We start from the raw sequence: 5,591 nt of genomic DNA, 5'->3' as shown, positions 1-5,591 counted from the left end.
ACCCAAGTACAGACGTGAGCCCCAACACTACCCGTATTGTCTAGAATTGTTGGACTGTTCGACTGCATAGCAGAAGACAAGTCTCCTTGCTCTCCGAAACCATGTTTCTTCCAAAGGTATTCCACCAGTCGCTTGCAGTCCAGCACACCAGATAAATCTTTGTATAGTTGATAGAATACAGCCCATAGCCGTGTGCTAGTAGTTGGCGTTCTAGTTTTGGAATTGACGTTTGTAGCTTGCCGATGGGTATTTCGGAAACGTCTATCTTTGCTATGAATAGAGCGTATGCCTTCTCTTCAAGATATAGTTCTTGCCACTTGTCTTTCGCTTTCTGTCCGGTCTCTCTCTCTATTCTAGCGATGGTGCTCCGTATTGCTCCACAGTTGTCTTCTCGTATTCCTATCGTGTGTAGGATACTTGTTTGCACATTTTTGGGGTTTGCCAAAGACACTTGTACTACGATGGAGAATCTGGAAACCACGAGTTGTGCGGAACCTTCCTTTCCAGTCGTACAGAATACCTTGGCGTACTTGCAAACACAGTCTTTGTGTTGGAGGTAGCCAAACACGTGTAATCGTCTACGAATGTAGGTAGACCTTCCAAAGATTGTAGATTTTTTCTACCAAGATGGCCAGCAAGATAGTCGATGCCTGCGATATTCAACACAAGATTGCTGTCTACAGTATTTTCTATGAGTAGATGTGCTCCTACAGACTCTTCTGCTATATGTTGTGCTATACATTGGAACTACCAAATCTCTAATTGGAAATTTTCGACTACTGTTGCAGGGGAAAACATGCAAAAAGGTAGTACCAATCCTAGTAGTCCTGACCATATTTGTGCTCTCGATAACGTGGCCAGCTGCTACAAAGAAGCATAACCCTTAACCGCGAAAGATTCGGCCCAAGGAGCTCGCGGATTTGAGCGCATATACAAGCACAGTCCGCTGACATAGCACACCGAGCTGCAAGTCGACACCGGATGGGAGTTCATGGGTGAAGTGTCACAAATGCTAGCCCAGCACGACATCCAAGTGAGGCATGTCGCGGACAAAGTCAGGCCCGGCGCAGCCGGAGCTCATCGCAACCAAGCCATTGTCGAGAGATTCAATAGGACTTTGGCTGAGCGCTTTTTCAGGCATCAGTACGCGCAGGAAATAAGTATAAATAAACCCAACACCGAATGGGTCGCGCGGCTACCGCAAGTGGTGTCAGCTATCAATCACGAAATCACTCGTGTCACCAATTAAAAAAAACGGCCAACGCTATTAAATTGAAATCAGTGAACGCTGAATCGGCTGCACCATCATGCAGGAAGGAGAAACAAATACCCGACCGGGTTCTCATGAGGTACCTCTACCAGCCGGGGTAATACTAAGGAGACACTCGGAAACGAGCCACCGATCCGACATGGTCGATCAAAACTTACAACATAAACTAAACGGCAAAAGAAAGTATAGGTGGAGTTTGATGAGAGGTAAACAAAACACAACAAATCAAATTGGTGAAGCGTGTGTATATTGTGAAAGAAGGGTTAATGATGACGGGTGGTGGGATTCTCTGCCACTCTTCTCTCAGGGCACGTTCCATCTCATCTCTCGTCAATGGGGGTTGTTGACGATTCCTTAACCGTCTGCCCAGATGGTCCCACAGATGCTGTATGGGGTTCCTGTCAGGCAAAGGGAGAACATCAACATTGTGGCGGTTGAGGAAGTCCTGTGTCAATCTTGCTGTGTGGGGTCTGGCATTGTCATGTTGAAACACTATCCCCTGTGGCTGGTTCCGCAAGAATGGAAGCACAACTGGGCGCAGAACTTGCTCTCTGTACTGAATAGCATTCAGGTTCCCTTGCACAATGACCAGGTCAGTCTTCTGTTCCCCACAGATGCCTCCCCAGACCATAACACCTCCCCCTCAGAACGGATGGACCTCTCGGATGCATGGTGGAGCTAAACGTTCACCTCTTCGGCGATAAACTCGTTGTCTGCCGTCGTTCTAGAACAACTGGAAACGACTCTCGTCAGAAAACAGTACTCGGCGCCATTCTCGCACCTGCCAGATTCGAACTTGCCTCGCCCATTGTACCCTTCGGCGTCGATGTTGTGCTGTCAGGAACATTCCTCGGAAGGGACGGTAGGCTCTGATTCCTGCAGCACAAAGTCGTGGGAGTGCTGTGCGTTGGCTGATGCGATGCCCCAGCACTGTTGCAGCCGTCGCCGTCGCCGTGACGAACCTGTTGCGTAAGTGAATTGTTCGAATTCGGCGATCTTCCTCGGGTGTTGTGACACGTCGTTTTCCCGTTCTGGGTCTGTCTACAGTCCTTCCTGTCTGTCGGTTACGTTGGAGCAGCCTGGATACCGTTAAAGGCGTGCACCCGTACCTTCGTGCAATCTGGACCAGTGTTGCCCCCATCTGGTGCGTACCAATCGCCCTCTCTCGCTCCTCTCTTGTCAGTTTAGGCATATCGATTGTGTGCTTTTGTCAACTGTGTTGTCAACCCATGGTTTCACCTTATTTATACGCCAATTCGGCACGTGCATCGCCCTCTGCAGCCTTTGCGCGTGTTTTACCATTTTCTGGTGCAGCGTGGCACCACCGGTAATGATGTGTTTGGCAGATGCGATTTTGCATCCTTGCGCTTGGGGACAACTGTCTGAATGCAAACTTTCAACCAGCTATCAACACTTTCACAGTCAATTGCTTTTTTCCGACCTATACTTTCTTTAGCAGCTTAGTTTAGATAAAGTGGACATCAAAGACGGCGAACCGAACTTGTACTATTTGAAAGATGGGCCACCGAGAGGTTTAGTCAGAGAGGAATTTGTGATCATACCTCACGACACAATGTTACCCCCAAATAAGGAGTAGTGATTCAAAATATTTCACTGTCGAGTGATCACAATAGTGTCACGTGACCAGGAAAGTGTTGGCTTGCGGTCATAGTGACCAGGAAGCCAGAGGTATTGATCATACCTTACGACACAATGTAGCCACCTCTCTAGAAGTAAACACAATAGTGTCACGTGACCAGGAAGTTGACTGGGGATTCAAAAGTGGTATATAGAATAGCGAAGAGATTATGGCCTGATAAAAGCTTTATTTGCAGACTCTCTATTATCGCGGGCTCTCTATTATCGCTGCACGCGAAAACATCGGGAAAGCAGAAACACCACTCCCCGCATCGGCTGTTTACATATGCAAATTACGTAAAATATAGCCATCGCTCTTGAAAAAGTCGTCTGTTTCATTTGAATGGTATGTGTAATCGGAGAAATATTAAAGCATTCATCTTTTCAGTACGTTCTGGAACATTTTGAAACTAGCATGACCCCTACTGCCATTACATCTAGCATGAATCAAAACTTACTTCATCAAAAGCAATCCCGCGACAACTATAAGGTCATTTGCGTATTTTCCGTTCTAAAAATATAACAGGACGTATTTATGCAACTTCACCCTGCACACGGCAGCAACTTGTATGGTACGTTTTAAGCCGGAAAAACAATATTTTGTAACGTTATTGTTACCTTGTATCCAAATGAATAGAAGTTTCAGATATTTGGGTTAAAAACATGATGATATTACTAATGTGAATGAAATTCCTAAATATTTTTAAATGATCAAACTATTTACATTCGTTATTTGTCTTAGTAAACGTTTCACAGTGCCATCTGCTTGTACCGCGTGCCATAGTAAGAAAATAGCAATACCGCGATAATAGAGAGTTGCTTCAATTTCCGGGTCAAACGAGACAATCGGAATTGCTGCAATGGTATTAAACGAGTTGCGACCATGTGTCACATTATTTGTTACAGAAATGAAGATTAAACATCAGTCAACTGAAAATATATATAACATGCTAAATGTCAGTAGCCGTTCATAATCCCGATGGCGACAACATTAACTACCGCGATAACAGAGGGTCCCATGATACTACTCAAGAACACTAAGACATACTAAGATATGCTAAGATACACTAAGGGGGCGGTGGGGTAGCCTGGTGGTTAAAGCGTTGGCTCGTCACGCCGAAGACCCGGGTTCGAATCCCCACATGGGTACAATGAGTGAAGCGTATTTCTCGTGTCCCCCGCCGTGATGTTGCTTGAATATTGCTAAAAGCTGCGTAAAACACAACTCAGTCACTCAGTAAGATACACAAAGATATAACAAAAGGAACCTTCACATGTGATACTTTATGTCCGAAACAGTGTGCGAAAAATAGTTTCCAAATTTGAGCAAGCCAGTCGGGCTAGCTATGCCTGAAAGTTTCAAGCCCACAAAATAATTCACTTGCCCGAAATTTGAATGTAATAAACGTAGAAACTAAGCAAAAGATTACAAAACTAGATGAGAGTAAGATATTGTCGGCGTGACACGGGCTTCATCATTTATCTGTTAATACGATCAACATCTTTATCAGGCCATAACCTTGCACAATTTAATAGTGTATTATAACTTAACAAGTCGGAGAGAGTTATATATGACCCCATGAAAATTCACTGGCCAGTGACTGTGGATTTACTGGCCCGCCTGGATTTTTACTAGCGGACCAGTGGCTATTTCTAAAACATTGCGCCCACCAATCGATGGGATTGAGCTCGAGTTAAAGTGATCTCGATGGCCACTGTATTACGTCAATACCCGCATTTTGCAGGAAATATCGTGTCATTGCATTGTCGTGTTGGAAGTCGAGCCATGAACGGCTATAACCACAATCCGGACCTTTTTCATAACTTTAAAGAAAATGTTCCAATTTTAAATGCTGATGTTATCTAATCGATTTATGGAAAATATAACAATGATAAAACATATAGGACTTACCTTACAACATATACTAACACGTGCTGAATTCGACTTATGTATTAAGGCAAAAGAATTCAGGGTATGAAAATGTAACCGGCAAAATTGTTGAAAATATATACATGTAGTTGAAAATTCAAAAACAAAGAAGAACTATTCAATGTACGCTCTAACCTGGACTGCTCCGCAACATATTATTTATGTTCTACTACGCTGCAGGGTGTCGTGAGGAATGCATTATACAAACAGAGTGCTTAAAGCTATACTGAGAAGCCTTTGGCGTCAGTGTCCTTTTACATGGACTCAGAAGAAATTAATTATGGAGCGCCTTCACCCACCATCTGGACGTTAATTGCAAGGCCCAAATGATTTGGCATTGGAGACGTTTTAAGCAGTAATTCAAAATTTGCTCAGTGGTCTGTTGGATAGCAAGGAAGGCTGATGATATCAAAGCGAGTACTCTCCTGCATGTGCCTCGACAAGAAGCACTTAAAATACACAACACATGATCTGGACAAGATTATTGCAAGAGGGAATGTCCAGTACATGGGACAACTTGTGGCAAGAAAAATCATTTTGCTCAAATATGCAAAGCAAGAGAGAATAAGATGGAAGAACAAATACTATTTGAAGATATGAAAGAACAGAAACAAAAGATATGAAGGTGTGATAAGGAAGTGAAGAAACCTATAATCAAACATTTTGCTTGGATACTATAGAGAAAGGTTTGAGCACAGAATGGAAAGTTGATGTCAATGTCAATGGCATGACTGTGTAACTGACGCTGGTATT

This window comes from Haliotis rubra, unplaced genomic scaffold (assembly GCF_003918875.1).
Source record: "Haliotis rubra isolate DU_JTF1 unplaced genomic scaffold, ASM391887v1 Scf484, whole genome shotgun sequence".
Lineage (NCBI taxonomy): Eukaryota > Metazoa > Mollusca > Gastropoda > Lepetellida > Haliotidae > Haliotis > Haliotis rubra.
The sequence above is the reverse complement of the archived record's forward strand: the minus strand, read 5'-3'. Positions refer to the sequence as shown.